General features: G+C 41.9%; 1 pseudogene; it reads left to right on the top strand.

The window, feature by feature from the left end:
* The first annotated feature begins 19,054 nt into the window (after nucleotides 1-19,054).
* Nucleotides 19,055-19,649, top strand: LOC115841837 (protein Wnt-9a pseudogene; annotated as a pseudogene).
* The last annotated feature ends 207 nt before the right edge of the window (nucleotides 19,650-19,856 follow it).

Genomic DNA, 19,856 nt, shown 5'->3' with positions numbered 1-19,856 from the left:
GCCCATGCTTTGCAACTACTGAAGCCCATGCACCTAGAGCCCATGCTCCACAACAAGAGAAGCCACCACAATGAGAAGCCCACGCACCGCAAGGAAGAGTAGCCCCCGCTTGCCACAACTAGAGAAAGCCTGCGCATAGCAATGGAGACCCAGCACAGCCCAAAAATAAATTAATTAATTTTTTAAAAATTTAAAAATTAAAAACAATCAAGACCTTGGACTTGGGTACAAGTCATGGCTTGTACCCTATCAGTTGTGTCACCTTAGTCAACTCGTTTTAACTTTTTTTTTTTTTTTTTTTGCGGTCCTCGGGCTTCTCACTGCTGTGGCCTCTCCCGCTGCGGAGCAACAGACTCCGGACGCGCAGGCCCAGCGGCCATGGCCCACGGGCACAGCCGCCCCGCGGCATGTGGGATTTTCCCAGACCAGGTCACGAACCCGCATCCCCTGTATCGGCAGGCAGACTCTCAACCACTGCGCCACCAGGGAAGCCCCGTTTTAACTTTTGAATGTTAGTTTACATCTCTGTAAAATAGAGATACTACTACCTTCCTTAGAAGTTTCTGGAAAAATGAGCTGAGATAATGAATGAGGTGCTATCACAGCACTGAGGACTTAGTGTTTTCTCAATCAATGTCATGGCCTTCCTTCTCCAGGCTCCTCTGAAGTATTTTGACAGACCTAGCCCTGCTAAACTAATGCAAGGTCTCTAAGGCCTCCTCTTCTTCCTTCTTCTCCCCCTCATGGGTAGGTGAGATGCTGGTTCTCAGATTTTTGTATTTCATGGGCTATTATTTTAATGGGGAACTGAGAGAGGGTTAGCTATTTCCCTTGCAATGAAAGGATATTTTGTAAAACAAACGCTGTCTACTGTCACCATCTTTTCACAAAGATAAAGACCTTTTAACAACAAAAAATAAAAAGGATGTAATCCCAGGAGGAAAAAATAGCCCTTTAAGTTGAATATACATTTATTTTTTAAAATAAATTTATATATTTTATTTATTTATTTTTGGCTGTGTTGGGTCTTCATTGCTGTGCTTGGGCTTTCTCTAGTTGTGGCGAGCAGGGGCTATTCTTCGTTGCAGTGTGAGGGCTTCTCATTGCGGTAGCTTCTCTTGTTGCAGATCATGGCCTCTAGGCACACGGGTTTCAGTAGTTGCGGCACGTGGGCTCAGTAATTGTGGCTCACAGGCTCAGTAGTTGTGGCTCACGGGCTCTGGAGAGCAGGTTCTGTAGTTGTGGCACACAGGCTTAGTTGCTCCGTGGCGTATGGGATCTTCCCGGACCAGGGCTCGAACCCATGTCCCCTGCATTGGCAGGCAGATTCTTTACCAGTGCGCCACCAGGGAAGTCCCTGAATATATTTTAAATTATGAAAAATTAACTACTTCTGTTTACTCTGTTTTTCTTGTGTAGCCAGGGACTAGTGAGAGTTATGTTAGGGACCAGCACTGGTCTGCACCCTGGCATATGGACCGATGGACCCAAGAAGTCCCATCTTCAGAAGGACACACCCTAGGCTTGGCTATAGGCAGGGTTTCTTAGAACCTAGGTGCCCAGGTGACGGAAACACATTTTCCAGAGACTAAAGAAGCCAAGTGGGTGAGAGTTGGATGGCTTTACCTGCCTCAGGTATGTCAGGGGCAATACCTTGTGGAAGGGATGCCCCCTGCTCTTAAAGAAGAAGCGCTAAATTAATATTTTATTTGGAAGAGAGAGATTTCTCAGTAGCATCTGAGAACTTTGCTGCCTCCTCTACAGCTCAGGCTTAGGCTGAACTCTGATGTAGGTGCATGTGTATATGTTACTGTGTGTGTATGTGTGCATGTGTGTGTATGTGTGTGTGTACATGTGCAGATGTGAGTACACACATATATGGGTGTGTGTGTGTGTGTGTGTGTGTGTGTGTATGTACAGAGTTGTGGAGCAGTTATTAGTCAAATCTGATTTTGCCAATACCATTAGGTGTTAACCTTCCTAAAAAAAAATTGCTGTCTTTAATGCACACATCAATATGGGGGTTGGAGGCTCTGTAGGGACAGCTGTGGTTTAAAGAAAAAGAAAGACTGAACTCCAGGTGCCCTCATACATCGAGGAAGAACCCAGGCTGGCCCACACAGCTTGGAGGGGATAGTCTATCATCAAAGAACTGAATAACTGACCGTGGTATTGAAACATTCTCCGCCTGCCCCAACCTTCACCTGGTAGGGCACTGCTGAAGTCTTGGAGGGAGAGATTCAACCCTCTAAGCCATTTGGTCAGTTTGTATGCATCCCCCTGCTATCCAGCTGTGAGTGCTCCTGAAATCAGACCAATCAGCATTCAAATACTGGCTCTACCATATATCACCTGCGTGAATTCGGGCAAGTTATTTAATCTCTCTGTGCCTCAGCTTCCCCATCTGTGAAGTGGAGATTATCCTACCTACAATGCAGGGTAGTTCTGAGCATGAGAAATAATAAATATAAAGAGTCTGGAGTAGTGTCTGCCACATCAGAGGTTTTCAATAAGAATTAACCTAATATCTTATTCAGTTGCATTTTTTATGTCAGGGAGGATGCTAAGTGGAGGAGAGCAGCTTCTACATTTAGAGGCAGAAAACTTGGTTTAACTTCATCTGTGCTGTTACAACCTTAGGCCAATGACTGTTCCTTTCTGCCTCCTTTGTTTCATCTGGAACACGAGCAGCTTGAGCTGGCTGATTTCTAAGACCTTTCCAGTTCTAATATCTATACTCTTCTTGGTGGGCTGCGAATGAAATCATCTGAACGGGTGTTCACAGGGGTTGTCCTTGCCTCTTCTCTCCTTCTTCCCTTGTCTCCAAGCCTCCTGCTACTTCCTTAGTCAATGGATCTCACTGTTTCTCAACGCAGCCTCTGCACTCACTTCATCACTATTCTCCCTCTCTCTGTTTTCTACGTCTCTCATCCATTGACCACCCTGTTGTCAAAGTGAACGTTTGGAAGCTCCAATTTTTCAATGTTACTGACTTGCTTTAGAACTTTAATTTTTTCTTTCATTTACAGACTAAATTCCATATTTGTCAGAGTGCCATTCAAAGTTCAACCCTGTTGGCCTCTGCCCATCTTTCTAAATATACTTTATTAGAACTAATATTTTAATGTTTATGACTTTAAAAATAGACTCAAATAAAGACATTCTAATTATAAAAAAGGTAGGGGACTTCTCTGGTGGCACAGTGGTTAAGAATCTGCCTGCCAATGCAGGGGACACGGGTTCAAGCCCTGGTCCGGGAAGATCCTACATGCCGTGGAGCAACTAAGCCCGTGTGCCACAACTACTGAGCCTGTGCTCTAGAGCCCATGAGCCACAACTACTGCAGCCCGTGTGCCTAGAGCCTATTCTCTGCAACAAAGAGAAGCCACTGCAATGAGAATCCCGTGCACCGCAATAAAGAATAGCCCCCGCTCGCCGCAACTAGAGAAAGCACGCACACAGCAACGAAGACCCAACTCAGCCAAAAAATAAATAAGTAAATAAATTTATTTTAAAAAAACGTTAAAAATACAGATAAGAATCACATACAATACAAAAATCAGAAAATTAAAAATCATTTTTAATTCTATTTTCCAGAGAAAACCAGCAAAGTGGTTTTCCTGTATAAATGTATTCCTGTTTTTTCCTAATACATTTAAACTTAAAAATGTTGTACATTATAGCTTTGTATCCTTCTTTTTTCATCAATGAAATATCATGAATACATTTTTATTTTAAAATGTACATTTTAAGACCACATATCATATAGAAACATAGTAATTCATAGTGTGTATCAAGTTTTTTGGAACTGTTAGTAATTTATAACTGTGTCAGATAAGATTCTTAAAGTTTACCCACGTGTATTCCTGATACCCTGTGATCATCCTGTATTTGGATAGCTGGATCAGAGGCAGGCATTGTTTCAAAAGGAGAGGGCCGTTATAGCAGAATTCAGAAGGAGAGAGAAAAAAGTTGCATATAATTCAGGGGTATGAAAAAAGTGATTAGAAGAAGTGAGTGATTTAGCAGGTCTATTTTTTACCCCTCTGTTCTGTTCCAATACCTTTTCCTCCAAAACAAAACAAAACAAAACACGCAAAGAAACCAAACCAAAAAACAAACCAAAAAACCACCCACCAAGGTAGCAGTCCTCAGACACAGGAGATAAGAGGATGCTCAAATGGGTTTGGGCATCTAAGTGTGAGAAGACTGGTGTCTATAACTCCTAGGGCAGAGTCTGGGGGCCCAGGAAGACCCTGCATTTTTATCACCTTCTACTTCATGGGAGGGGTAGAGTAGAACAGGCTGTGTAAGTAATCCAGATAGAGGCCATTATAGAATCCCCCTGTGACTCCTCAGGCCCCAGAGTGGCCTGGTAGAGGGCAGGGGGACCACACATTTTCTGTGTACTGGAGATGAGAACAGAAGCAACAGAGAGAAAAGGAGGCCAGGAGTAGCCTTCAGGGAAGAAGAGGACCCAGCAGTGAGCTGCAGGGACCAAAAATGGAAAAGCTCATAGGAACAGACCAGTGCCTCTCCCCACCGTGGGTTAGTTAGCATCGTGTAAATCTCACAGAACTTATATCCAAGCCAAGTGTATGAGGGGACGACTAAGTTGAGTGAGACTTCATTTCTACCTGCCTGAATGGGAAATCAAATCAGACAATGAATTCATGCATAGAAAATGTTACAGTTTTGCCTACTTGAGTTTGTGGACTGATTTATATCCTCCACATAACCCTGTTGAACTTCCTTCTTGTCCTTAAACCTATTGCTCCTCAAAATGCTTACGCCTTTAATGTAGGGTACATTCAATGGCCTCTGTCTGAAATGCCTGTCTCATCCTCCATTCTCTCCAATTAAAAAAATTTACTCGCTATCTTGATTTGTAAAATTACTTTTCTAGTTGATGATAAAAATATCCATTGTCATTTTAAATAAATATGATGTGTACCTATTTAAAAAAAAATTTACTCATTCTTCAGGACCTAAATTAAATGACCTAACCTCTCTCAGACCTCTCCCAAATCCCCTAGGCATGGTGATTCCTCTTACATTGTACAAACACTTAATACGGCACTTGTTTCTGTAACAATGATTATTTACATGCATATTTCACTAGACAGAGAGCTTGTGAAGAGACTAGACTTTGCCTCCTATCTTTTGTTTCTCAGAGCTTAGCTCAAAGCCTTTGCACAGTGAGAGCCTTGATGTATGTTTGCTGAATAAATGGATAGGGTGGTGGTGACCTGAGATGATATCAAAGGAGGAAAACCTAAGCATCAAGCATGGGCAGGAAGGTGTTTCGAGTGCAAATCCTCTTGCTTTTTAAAAGACAAATAATCTAGCCACATATGATCAGTCCATAAATCCAGCTATAACACCAGGAACTCTCATAGGTTATTAGTTAGAACCTGTGTCTCACCCATATTTCCATTTGTTTCTACCACGCTGAACTTATTTTTCATCTGCATGGCAGTGGATTCCCGTTTTAATACCATGGTTTTAATATCTGCTCGATCCATCAGAGTGCATTCAGCTACAAGCCACAGAGATGGACTCTGACTTTTTAAGTACCCCAGAATTTATTCAAAGCATATTGGGGGCTTACAGATGAGCTAAGAGGCTGAAGGACCAGACTAGACAACCAAAGAAGAATCAAAGCAGCTCTATAGACTCCAGAAACAGGAAGATCATCTTGATGGAGAACAGTCTGGCCAGGGCGCTGATTTTGCCACTTCAGCTCCTACCACCGCAATAAAAATCCTTCTAATCAGCCATTTGCTTTTGCCTCACTTATTTGAGATTTGATATCTTAGGCAGGAGCATCTGATTTGTTCAATATAGACCATGGACTGCACCTTAGCTCCCAGGGGGAAGGTAGTATCTGGCTGTTCAGTTTCCATAGTTTGAGCCAGAGACACTCCCAAAGTGAGAAAGATATTGTATGTGGACACATGTCCACTATCTCTGATTCTATCCCTGTTTGGTAAGTTCAGTCTTTCTTTTTCTGATTTTTTAGATCTTGGCTGCTGTGAATAGACCTGGCTTTGCTTAGTATACTAATTTGGGGACTTTCTTCTGTTCTAGATGAGAATTCCCCATTCCAGCTTTCTGGTTTCTTAGAGCCCCACTATCGAACTAGTCCCCAGATTCCCTGTCTTGAGGGAACAGGAGAAAGGTACCGCCTGCTCAGCAGGTCTTGGTCCTTCCATTTGCAAAATGACAGAGTCGGAGCTCAATGAATGTAAGATTTGAGTATGAGAATGACTGCATCAGAATCATCTGGAAGATACACTTGACACAAATTTGTGGACATTTCTCTAACTTAGATTTGTGGGTGGTTCCAGGATTGGTCTTTGTATTTTCAGCAATCCTCAGATGATTCTGACCTTCAGCTAGTTTTGAAATCCACTCCTGTAGACACTCCTTAATGTTCCTTCAAGTCTGAATATTCTATTATAAATCATAATACTGTTGAGAATTTTAAGAACCAATGCCAGTAGGGAAGTTTATTTTGAGTCAGTGGATCTTTCGTTCATTGCCCTTCAAGTCTTAACATTTAAATTTCCACTTGGGATTGACTCTTTTATATATATATATACATTTTATTTATTTTATTTTTGGCTGCGTTGGGTCTTTGTTGCTGCGTGCGGGCTTTTCTCTAGTTGCGGCAAGCGGGGGCTACTCTTCGTTGCGGTGCGCGGACTTCTCATTGTGGTGGCTTCTCTTGTTGCAGAGCACGGGCTCTAGGCCTGCAGGCTTCAGTAGCTGTGGCGCATGCTGCTCCGTGGCATGTGGGATCTTCCTGGACCAGGGCTTGAACCTGTGTTCCCTGCATTGGCAGGTGGATTCTTAACCACTGCGCCACCAGGGAAGTCCAGGATTGACTCATGATGTTGAGAATGATTGAGCTAAGATGATCACAGGGGCATAAACTTTAGGTTTATATAGTGAGTTGTAGGTCCTTAAAACCTTTTATTTACATTATATGTCTCAATTCTTATAACCCTGGGAAGCCATTAGGAGCGATGTTGATTATCCCAGGTTTACAATTAAGAATATTAAGGCATGCCTTTCCTACTCAAAGTTATGTGGGTAAGGCAGCCACATCAGCTGGCAACTTGTTAGAAATGTAGTATTTCAGGCTCTACCCTAGACCTACTAGAAAATATTTGGAATTTAATTTAATAAGATCCATGGGTAATTCTGCTTAAAGTTTGAGAAGCTGTTGATTATATGATTTTCCCCAAGCTCTTATATCAGGCACAGCTCATGGTAAGCAAAACTATCAGGAAGTGAAGAGATCATTTACAAGGAGAAATATCACTGTAGCCAGTAACTTAACAAAATCAGGTTGTGCTCCATTTTCTTGGTGAGGAAGGTACATCTCACGAGGAAGAGAGGGCTGTCAGCAGCCATTAGACACCCAGATAAGGAGGAAGAGAGGGACAGAGGTAAAAACAGCATTCCCTTTGGAGATGATTCTGAGGGCAGGACTTCTTTCTGCTGACAGGTAAGGGGAACTGTGTGTCTCTCAGGGTCTGACCTTGAGCTTTACTCCCACAGTGAAACAGAAGGGAAGAAGAACAGGGCGAAACTGGGAACATGACAGCACTCGAACAGTAATTAATCACGCTCTTTAGTTGGAGTCAATAATCCTCAGTAATTAAAAAATAGAGAACTCTGAAGTCTTTTTTGTTTTCCTCATGCCATTTTCTGATAGCATTGACTTACAGGCAATACTTAGAAGTGTTCATTCCTTTATTCATTCACTTGTTCTACACTTGCTAAGCGCTAACCAGTGCTCAGTGCTTGGGATATGAAAATGAAGAACATAGATGCTTGTCTTACGACGCATTGGGAAAATGAATTGAACAGAGGGATGATTTCAATAAAATAGTACCCTCTTATTTGATTTTGCCTCGTGTGGGGATTTGCCTACTTATTTTTCAATTTTTATTTCTCCTGACCAGAGAGAAAAGAAAATGGCCCATCTAGCCCCATCCAGATAAAACCCAGACAAAACTGTGTTGAATTTAAGTTGCACTCCTCTCTATGAACCAATTGTTGTGGCCAGAGGACTAGAAACTCTGGGACAGTTGGAGCCATTAGGCCATTTCTGTGATTGGGCTGGGGACAGAGAAGTTACCAAAAAGACACAGGAGAAAGAGTGTTGGAAGGTGTTATTTCCAGTAAATAATTAATTTGTGTCCACCAAATAATTAACCCCACATCTGAACTCAGAGTCTCCTAAGGACAAGAATCTGTCTAGGTTCACCATGACAACTCGTTCAAAGATAATTTATATTTTAATTTGGGTTTGGCTGGAAACTGTGTGACCATAAACCCACCCAATCACAAACAACAATGCTAGATTCTCTATAAAGGATAGTATTTAGTATCTGGTAGGTACCAAAAATTAACCTATAAAGTAAAATAAAATGCAATTTTAAAAAATAACAAAGGACTTCCACCTCGGGGAAGATGCAATAAGTGTACTTTTTTCTATTCCTCTCACTAAGTGCAACTAAAACTCCGATAATTACACCTAAAAGAAATGTAAGAATACTCAGAAAGAGAGCACTTAGGACCTGAGGAGCTACAGAGTGGTGAGTTCCTGAGTTTTCTTTTTGCCTCATCTATACCTGACATGGAGTTGAGGAAGACAGCAATTGGACATATACACGCAAACAAATAAATATCTAAACCTTGCCCTAAGTCTCATACCATCTACAAAAATTAAGTCAAAATGGATCATGGCCATAAATGTGAATCATAAAACTTTTAGAATGAAAACATAGGAGAAAACCTCTAGGGTCTAGAGCTAGACACATAGTTCTTAGACTTGAAACCAAAAGCATGATCTATAAAAAGAAAAACTGATAAACTGGACTTTATCAAAAGTTAAAAATTTTATTCCACAACAGGCCCTGTTGAGAAGATAAAAAGACAAACTAGAGAGAAGAAGAATATATTTGCAACTCACATATTCAACAAAGTACTAGTATCTAGGTTATATAAAGAATTCTGAAAACTCAACAGCCAATAAAGCAAAACATCCAATTAGAACATGAGCAAAAGACGTGAAGATATTTTACCAAATAAGATACACAAATAGCAAATAAACACATGGCAAGGTGTTCAACATCATTAGCCATAAAAGAAATGCAAATAAAACCACTCTGAGTGAAAAAAGTCAATTCTGAATGGTTACATACTGTCTGATTCCACTTATATATGATTATAAAAATGAAGAACAGGTTAGTGATTGTCAGGAGTATAGAGGAAGTCAGGGTGGGAGGTGAGCACCAAGAAGGTGCTCTTGTGGTGAAGAAAATGTTCTGCATCATGTCAATATCCTGGTTATGATATTGTACTATAGTTTTTCAAGAGGTTAGCACTGGAGAAAACTAGGTAAAGGGTACTAGGATCTATCTACACTAGTTCTTACAACTACATGTGAATTTATAATTATTTCATAACAAAAAGATTAATAATAGGAGAGAGTAAGAAAGAAAGAAGGAAGGAAGGGGAGAAAGAAAGAAAGAAAGAAAAAGAAAGAAAGAAAGAAAAAGAAAGAAAGAAAGAAAGGAAAAGGAAGGAAGGAAGAAAGAAAGAAGGAAAGAGAAACTGCGGTTGGTTCTTCCTTCTAAGAAATAACAATATTAATCTATTAATCATCTCAGGGCAGAATAACAAACCTCCATAGAGGTTGAGTATAAAAAGTGAAGTCTTCCCAAGACCATGGTCTAGAAGGAGAAATGGCAGTGAGGGTAAGGAGCTGACGTATTGAAAATAATAAAGAATTTTGAATTTTCAGGGGAATCCCAGGAGGGAAGCAGTAAAAAGATAAAGAAAATGGGAAGAGGCAGAGGGCCAGAAGCTTACTGGGAGAGCCCCTCAAAAGGAAATAAGGCCAGAGAGGAATTCCATATGGATGAAATTACTGAGGAGCTGTTGTAAAAAATGACATCTAATATATAATTTTTAGTTTTTTATCATATAACAACCCCTCATTTCTTCTAAACATTTGATAATAACTGGTTTTTGTTAGTGTTCCTTTGGGGGTTTAAAGGAATAATGGTCCCATTCCTTTTGGGGATGATGCAAGGCAGAGAAAAAAACTCCCTAAAGTGAGACTTCAGTGAGAAGAAGGGTTCAGTGAAAATAGAAATTTGGAATTAGAGGTGATCAGGAAAATAGAGTCCCTTAGTTTTACAGAAAATTTGAAGTCCCTGGATATCAGACTCATGGTATGTAAGATAGGTGTTAAAGCTCCAACTTCCATCCCTACCATTTTACAAAAATTGTTAAAGAAAAAAATATCCCCAGAAGACTGAAGGGTCAGTGGAAACCCAGTGACAGACACCTGGGTTACATACTCATACTCTTAGTTTAATATGAGTAATAGCATTGGTCAACTCATTTAGAGTTATAAGGATGATCATGTGCCTAATATTAAGCTATGGCCTCTCAGCTCCAAGACCACTGTTCTATAATCTTTGTGATGCAGAAACTGGAATTCTGCATACCACATTCATCCTTTACCAGCTGGCTCCCTGCTGGGTTCCATCAATAGGGGACCTTAGGAGACCAGGAAAAATGAGGAAGAGAGAGAGGACTTGCTCTTTCTCATGTGCTTGTGCTTCCTGCTGGCATTGCCCCAGCAAGGGCTCTTCACATGGGCAGTGTAAGACTTCCCAGTCTCCAGCTTTTTTTTTCCCCTCAGCAACCTCAGAACCAACTTCATGATGTCAAAGACAATAGAACTAGCTAGGTTGTAGCCCTTCTCAGATGTCTAGTCCCAATTCCTCTTGGTTTCTTCAAGAGTCTAAGGTGTGTTAACTCCAATCTCTTCCCTTTGTTGCTCCATCCTAAGAGGTGGTAGGTGTTTCCTGCAAAAACCTTCTCAGTGTTACCGCAATATTACTTTTTCACCTTTTCTGTTCCATGTTTTTAACCAAACTCTTACATTATTTTTTTTCAGTTGAAATACCTTGTATGGTTTCCTTTTTTCTTGACTAGACCCTGATGCTATACTCATATAAATTATGTTCATAAATGGAATATTATTATGAGAAAACATGGAACAAGTAGTAGACTTGGAAGATTTACAGACTAAATGCCTCACTTCTTTTGAGACTGAGATGGACGACAAGCAGAACTCAGAAAGCAATTTAGCATTGTTTGGGAGAACCACTTCAAATTAGTCATCTTTTACGCTACTATGGAATTTATATTTTCCCAAAGAATGGATTTAATTGGGACAGTTTTTTGCCTCTAGTTATAACTAACACTATTGTGTAGTTTTCCCACCAGGCTACATATGAGGTTAGCATCTAACTCACTTATTTGTCTTCTAATCCAGTCTATTATGATAACATGGAAGAAATGATTTCACTAACAAATTTACAATGGTCATAGCAAATGGGATGAGGGTTGAAAAGACCAAAGTTGAGGCTTCAAGTTTTTCTTAAAAGTTGCTTGTGTAGGTAATAAATAGGCACTTAGCGTTTCATGGATTTCCCCCTCAGTTACTGCAGTGTTTGCTCTAAGCACACAGGCATGCTAGATGTAATTGAGATACACATCCAGATTTCATTTTAATCTGAGAGACCTCTACACACACACTGAATATACTCAAGTGTCTCATTGGTTGGCCTAGGAGAGTCACAGATTAATTCATGGAGTTGTTAAAATGTTATTGGCTATTTAAGAATGAATTCAAAGGAGAAGCAGAGAAGCTTGGGTAAGGAAGGTCTTTCAGGTAATACTTCCTGAATTGAAAAATGCCAATCTTGATAGGACTTCCTCTCCTGCCATTGTGTATTAGCTTATGCTAAATGGAAATTTATTGCTTTATGTAAACTGAAAATTCCAGGGTTAGTCCTTCTCTAGGTATAGCTTGATTCAGGGCTCAAATAATATTAGCTGGATCCATCTCTTGACTCTGCTTCCTCAGAACGGGTTTGGTTCTCAGTTCTGCACAGAACACAAGGCTGCTTCCCATTTATATCATCTCAGCCCTATTCAGTAGTTGGGAGACTCTGCTTTTCTGAGAGCTCAAATAGAAGTCCTTAGGTTGTGTCTTCTTGCCTCTGGGGGACGTGCCTTGGGACATGAGCCCATTTCAAAACCATATGATGGCAAGCAGGATGGAATAAGGTGACAAAGCTGGTCTGGACCACATGTTCCATTCTTGTGTCCTGAGTGTGAAACCAGCTTTATCTCAAAAATGACATGGAAGCGGGTAAGAAGTGGCTTTCCCAAAGGAAAACGAAGGTACCGGTACCAATGCCACAAAAAGATAGAGTGGATTTAGAGCAACAAATCCCACTATGTTTTATTTCTATTACAAAGTCATGCTGAAGCATCTCTTCTGAGTACTATTTTTTTTTTTTTTACCACATCTCTGCTTCTGCTTCGCTGTTTTGAAAATGCCCAGTAATTGCCTGGCTAATCTGGATCTTGAGTCAGCTTCTTTCTTCTTGTAGTCATGGAGGATTCATCTTTGTTCTGTGGTGAACTTCTGTATGTAATATTTTGAGTGGTGTGTGGCAGGCTGTACCATTGCCTTTTTAAGGGCATTGATGAGGCTCTTGAGGAAATATAATTTAGCTGACCATAGAGTCTGTGTCCTCATAATTGCAACCTCGATGGCTTGACTCCAAATTAAGAAAACAAAAATACAATAAGATGGCCTGTACCTACCTCCCCTAGCTGCTGATTCCAGAATTAGAAATGTCCAATTTAGGAGATCTGAGCAACCAGGACAGTTTGAAGCCTGAGCTTCAGCTATCCAAAAAGTGCAATGGGATGAGTCAGGCAGCTTTTGCCTATACACTGGACAACTAGCTATAGCTCTGCTTACACAGAAGGAAGGGGAGAGGAGGATGCCTGAAGATGGGATCTAAATGCTTATTTAACACATGGGAAAGCAAGCTTTGGGGAAATCAGTCAGCTGGACTTATCACAGTAGGCTAATAATACCAGGATCCAAGAAAGATGAATCTTATTTTTCTGGACCAAAGCCCATTAGAGAAACTAAAGGAAGCCAAGGCTAGTTTGGATGAGATGGTAGGAAGGGACCCATAGAGACAGTAGAAGGGGTCCACTGTCAAGCAGCTCAGTGGGCCTGGCCACCCAACCCAGACAGGGTAGAAATTCCTTGCACAAACCTATTTCCAAGATACCTTGGAAAGGACACATCCCAAGTCTGTCCCTTTCTTCTGATGGCATCAAACTCTGTCCCCAAGAGGGTTCAATCATTGCCATCCAGCCTGAATCTCTTTCTTAGCAAATGTTCCCTGTTTATGGCCACGGATGATAGGGCGGACATTGGATCTAAACTTAGGAACCTGGAATCGGGACCTGGGAATGGGGAAAGTGAACAATTTGGCCTTGAGGAGCAGAGTGAAAAGGTCCTGTAGACACAGGGCTTCTTGTTCAGATTTTCTTCATGGTCCAGTTACGTAATAAGCACAATGCTGACATTCTCCCCCGCACCACTCCCTCTCCAACCACCTCTGCCCATTGTCCAAATGCCCCTCCTTCCTTCTTCACTTCCCTGCCCCTTTTGCTTACAGCAAATGGAGGTGCTGCTTATTTAATCTGAGAACACATATACGCTTCATCTTTGCTCTTGCTCAAGTGTTAAAAACACGTCGCAGCAAGAATTATAGAGGTGTGTTATGTACTAACCAACGAAAAGTTTACAGACATCCAAAGTTCTTAATATACTTGTTAATTTAACACATGCATTCCCTCTAAATCATCAAAGCTAGCAGAAGAGACATACTATGGGCAATCCAAATAGAATTCCTGTTTGGCTTTGAAAATTGTTCTCTTCTGACATTTGAATACTGGTGTGCCTGGAGTTCAGGGAATTCACAACAGGGAAGCAGCCATATGGCACATGGTGGCCAGCTGGCCTCTGAAAGAACAAGTGATTTCTCAATCCTACCTCCTGCTAAATGCCTTGCTGCTCTGGATCCCCTCCCAGGGATAAGCAGACATGCCTCCCACCCCAGTGCACAGCACCAGCCTGCACGGAGCTCTCTACACCCTCTCATCTTACGTGATGCTCTTTCTTGTCATACTTACAAGAAGGACAGCAGATATAACAGAAAGAGAAAACCCAAACCACCTTTCATTTTTCCTCCTTCCTTCCCTTTCTTCCCTAGTGTAATACATTAAATTCACTTTGGGAGTATGGGGTTCAAGGATGTTTAGAATATTATTCCTGTCTTTAAAGATTTTGTTCAGCTTATTATCCATTTGATGATTTAAGAATAAAAATTAATTAAAACTATATATAAAATAATTTTCTGAATGATTGTTTAAAATGATTATTCAAATGATTATTTGAAAACATTAAGTAACTTGACCAAGGCTACACAGCACAGTGAAGGAGTAGCAGAAAGCGGTTTAAGGACAGAGGAGATCGCCTAGAATTCAACTCCCATTCAGGCTGGTTTAAATAATTATGGTGTATACACACCAGGGAAGAGTGCAGGGCCTTTAATAGGATTGAGATGCACTTATGTATGTGAAAATATGCCCAGGCTATATAGTTACAAGAAAAGAGCAGGTTATAATATAGGGTATATGGCATTGTCTTTAATTAACTTACTAACTGCGAAATATTTGTACCAGTGTAGGAAAAATGTCTGGGAGGAAGCCTACCATGCTGTTAACAGCGGTTACCTCTGCAGGAGGAACTGGATAAGTAGGGATGGGGGGCTTTTACTCCTTATCTTACACCATTCAAAAAAAGTAAAGAAATGAGTGATTTTTTTGTTACTCTATTTGATTTTTATTTTCATATTAAGAAATTGAGTGGGGCTTTCCTAGTGGCGCAGTGGTTGAGAGTCCTCCTGCCGATGCAGGGGACACGGGTTCGTGCCCCGGTCCGGGAAGATCCCACGTGCTGCGGAGCGGCTGGGCCCGTGAGCCATGGCCGCTGAGCCTGCGCGTCCGGAGCCTGTGCTCCGCAACGGGAGAGGCCACAACAGTGAGAGGCCCGAGTACCGAAAAAAAAAAAAAAAAGAAAGAAAGAAAGAAAGAAAGAAATTGAGTGTTTTTGCAACTCCTTGTGGTCCTATTCTTTGAAAAAATTTTAAGGCAGATTCACCTAGAACAGCTCCTCCTCCTCACTTTTAAGTTTCTAATAACTATCACATTGATAGTGTTTTAATGAAGTGGAGAATTTTTTTGTATTCTTTTGTGTTTTGCTTCTTTGATCTATTGTTTTACTCACTTAAAAAAATTTGAGACAGTTTGTCTTGATGACACTTACTTTGTGTTTATTTTAAATCATGTTAATTTATATTAGATTTAAATACATTTTAAGATAACTTTAATAGTTACAAAAGTCATGAATGATAAAGCTGCAGTTAATGTCATCAGGTTATAAGAACTGTGTATCACTAGAAAGACTGGATTCAGAAGAACTTTCAAATTCGTAACTTATCTGATCAGATGAAATGACCCTCTACAACGGTTTTCATTTCATAAACTAGTCTTCAAAGGCACTGATTTAAAAAAAATTTTAAATTAAGACAATTTTTAGAGCAGTTTTAGATTCACAGCAAAACTGAGGGGAAGGTTCAGAGATATTCTGTATATTCCTTGTGGAATTGATTTTTTTTACATAAACTAGATTCATCAAAATGGCTTTACCAAGAAGTATAACATTTAAAAGTGAAAAAAGGTGGTACAACTACCACTAGTTAAAACTTATTGAAAACTTATAATTTGCCAGGTACAGTTTTGAGTACATTACATGTATTACCTCATTTAAACCCCATTACAAAACTACAATAGTTCCTCTTCTTATCCCAATATTGCAGATCAAAAAGGAGTCACAGAAAAGTTAAATAACTTGCCCAAGGATATACAACACAACCAGAGAGCAGCAGAAAGAGAGAAGAGAAAGGATAAATGAGATTTGTTCATAGACTTATGAACCAGCAACTACTAGAAACTAAGGAAGGTAGAGGCTGACTACCCCAGGAAAAGTGGGAAGCCATCTCAGATTTGATGCTGTGCTGTATCATGTATCCTATACTGTTAAGAGATGAGCAAACGAGTTAGCTATTTAGGCAGAGGAAGAGATTCCATTTAGAGAACTCTAGCAGAAGAAGACAGGTCATACTGCAAGCAACTCACTTCCAGATAAAAACTAAAATACAATATTATGGGTACTTTAAAAAAAATTTTATTGGAGTACGATTGCTTTACAATGTTGTGTTAGCCTCCACTGCACAACAAAATGAAACAACCATACGCATACGGATACCCCCTTCCTTTTGGACTTCCCTCCCATTTAGGTTACTACTGGGTACTTTTGAAAAGAAAAAAATTATTTATAATCTGACAACCTTAAAACAAAAATGATTCTCCACTTAACGTTTCTCAAGTCTATATTGGAACACCGGCTCTGTTGGTGCTCTCTTCTGGGTGCTGGCATGTGGAGGTATATTCCATATAGTCTCCACTTGCACGTAGCTCACAGTCTAGGGATGGAGAGTTGAGAATATTACATCAATATTACATAGTCATAAGTATATCATCTATTCACATCCAAGTTGTGTTTTTAGGGGGAAGCCTCTTTCTGGGCCATAACCACCTGTAGTTGTTCTTTATAACCCTCCTGGTATAGATAGAAAATATGCAGAATAACAGCTGAGACAGTATAGCTGAGATCTGTTTGTACTTTGTCATTCAGATGCAAGTGCACATGTCATAATGTTATTTATCTCCTTTCTTCTGAGCAAACTCTTTGCACTGTCAGATCCACTTCCTCCGCTGCTGATATTCTAGAATGGATCAAACTAGGCCAGACAGGGCTCCCAGGGGAAACAGATGAGGCTGTGTAAATGAAGCCTGCATGTTAGACAGAGTTGTAGGTCAGCACTGCAATCAGCCCTGGCATTGAAGGATGACTGCTTTGTTCCAGACTGGCTGGTCGGGCCCTGTGAGGAAGTCCACCCTTTGCTTATCACCATGTAATAAAGCCCCATTCCTCAGCGGCACCAGCCGGGACTGTCATCTGTCAGCTCAGTTTGCTTCTCCTAATCCTCATTTAGACAGATCTACAATAACTCAGCAAGTGTCTTGCGTACTCAGGTTTCATTATATTATTTCAGTGGGTAAACTCGCTATTCTTTGGGACTGAGAATGCAGGAAAAATAATACGGTTTAATCTATCTAGAATTAAAGTTGGAAGATTCTTCAGAGATTGTTTAGGTTAGTCTTCTCATTTTACAGATGAGGCCCAGAAAGGTGAGCTGACTTTCCTAAAATCACACAGCTTGTTGTGAGCTGAGCTGAGCTGGCACTAGTCAGATGATCTCTTAGCTTCAAGGCGAGCAATTTTCCACTACATTTTAATTGATAATAATTTAGTAACATTTTGTTATTTTCTTTTTAATTTTAGGGAATACAATAACTTTTTTGAAATTTCAATCAGGCACATGGGTTTGGGACATTTGAAACAGGTGTGAGAGAAATTAGGCTGAGAAGGATTTGAGGATGGAAACATGAGGTTGGCATCATGACAGCAAGAGGGGCTAGTGGAGATTCTTTCATTGTTTGGACTTCTCTGCTCATATCCATGGACAGAGAACTCTGTATTAGGAGTCAACTATAGGCCATAGGTCAACAGAGTGGCCCCTTCTCAGTGCTGCATTATGCATACATGAGTAGGGTCTGAATAGGAGAGGTGTGGGGCATTCTGACATGAACTCTTCTCTCCTGCTTCATGTAAGGCCTATTCTGTCCATAAAATCTTCCTGATCATAGGATGGCAAATATCAATATTAAAAAGATAAGTCCATGTCAAATAAATGTGGAAAATCCTTCCAGATCACTCTGGACAGATGAAATGCATTAAACTTTTCTTGAACACTAGTGATAGGAAGTGATTACTTGTAGAGATAGGCCATCCTGCAATGGAATAACTTAATAGGAAGAACTATGACCTTCCTTAATACAGTCATCTGCTACCAGTAACATTTACCCACTGGTTCCCTCCATGGAATGTAAGACTACCCCTTGGGACTCATAGACTGAACAACTCCGCCTCTGATTCACTAGCCAAGATGATCTCTACTTGGTCCCTTCTCTGGATGCCTTTGTAAACAAATATTTACTATACACTTATTCTATGCCTAGACTGTGCTAAAAGATGAGAATACCAAGTAGATCAGAGTCTGTCCTTGTCAGTTCATAATACAGATATTTAGAAAAATAATCATAGAGCAACACAACAGTGATGAACGTCACAAAATGGAAACACAGAGGAATGAACAAATACATCTAGTGTCTGGTGCATGGTAGCCACTTAGTAAGTATAAAAATAAGTTCCTGTATAAAAAATAAGTTCCGGGCTTCCCTGGTGGCGCAGTGGTTGAGAGTCCGCCTGCCGATGCAGGGGACACAGGTTCGTGCCCCGGTCTGGAAAGATCCCACATGCCGCGGAGAGGCTGGGCCCGTGACCCATGGCCGCTGAGCCTGCGCGTCCGGAGCCTGTGCTCCGCAACGGGAGAGGCCGCAACAGTGAGAGGCCCGCGAACCGCAAAAAAAAAAAAAAAAAAAAAGTTCCTGGTGTTACCAGTGAGGTGAGGGTAACTAGAGATGAGTTGGTATTTAAATTAAGCCTTTGAAAGCTAGGCTTCAAGTTAAGAGGTACCAGTTAAGAGGTACAATCTGAACTCAATATTACCTTTTCAGTGCACTGGGATCTTGGATATATAGGGAAGCCAGGTATGGTGACTTGTCAAGGCAGGAGTTGCATCTCCTTTTTCTGGTTTTCCAGTGTTCCCTGTGGGAGAGATGAGTTGTCACCAACAGCAGGCCCTCTCGACTTTCCTTTGCTCAGGACGTCACCATCCCTACCTCCTTAGCACATCTCTCCTCAGTCCATCTTATCCACCACCCAGGGTGCCCATGCTTGTGCGTAAATGAAAAGCAGCACTTTCCCTCCCTTGAGCTGTGCCTTGGGGCCAGGAGCATGATGCGCTGTTGCCAGTGCGCAGCAAGTTGCTGAATGGGCCCCGCTGGTGCCCTGGCTGGCCGTGGCCTTCGTGCTGACACCTGCGCTCACTGCGCCGCGCCTCCTGGTCGCCTAGGGCTGATAAACACCGAGGCCCTGAACATCTTCCAGCTGACCGTGGAGCTGGAGGCGGCCGCTCAGGCGCACTACAAAGCCTGTGATTGGCTGAAGCTGGAGCGGAAGCGGTGGTGCTTGTGCCGCCGGGGGGCGTGGCGGCGATGCTGGTGCTCAGTCTACGTGAGCGCACTTGAGTGCTGGAACCCGTTCCGGTTCTTGCGTTGTAACTGCACCTTGGAGGGCCGCCCCAGGGCCAGCCTCCCCAAGTGAGGCTTCAAGGAGACTGCCTTCCTGTACACCGCCTCCCCGGGTGTGCCTGAGGCACATACTGGCCAAGGCATGCAGCGCAGGCCTCAGGGAGAGCTGGCGCGCCGGAGGCCCGGACCTGCAGAAAACCGGGAGGCCTGGCAGTGGGGCCGTTGGAGGGACAACCTCAAATGAAGCAGCAAATTCATCAGAGAGTTCCTGGGCTGGCGGTGGAGCAAGGCTCTGCGAACCCCCGTGGACTTCCACTGCAACCTCCTGGTTGTGAAGGCAAGTGGGGCGGGGCGGCGGCAGGGGAAGAGAAGGTGGAGTGAGGCTCCGGTAGTGCACGGGGCGGGGCCGGGCACTCGGCGGGAGAGAGGGGCTTTGGTGGCAGAAAGGGGAAGTGGGGAGGGGGAGGGGTGGTCTGGGAGGAGGGGGGAGCCTCTGTCTCTGTGCCAGCTCTGAAGTAGCCCGCAGTACTGATCCATAGGTC

This window comes from Globicephala melas, chromosome 8 (genome assembly GCF_963455315.2).
Source record: "Globicephala melas chromosome 8, mGloMel1.2, whole genome shotgun sequence".
Classification (NCBI taxonomy): Eukaryota; Metazoa; Chordata; class Mammalia; order Artiodactyla; family Delphinidae; genus Globicephala; species Globicephala melas.
The sequence above is the reverse complement of the archived record's forward strand: the minus strand, read 5'-3'. Positions and strand labels throughout refer to the sequence as shown.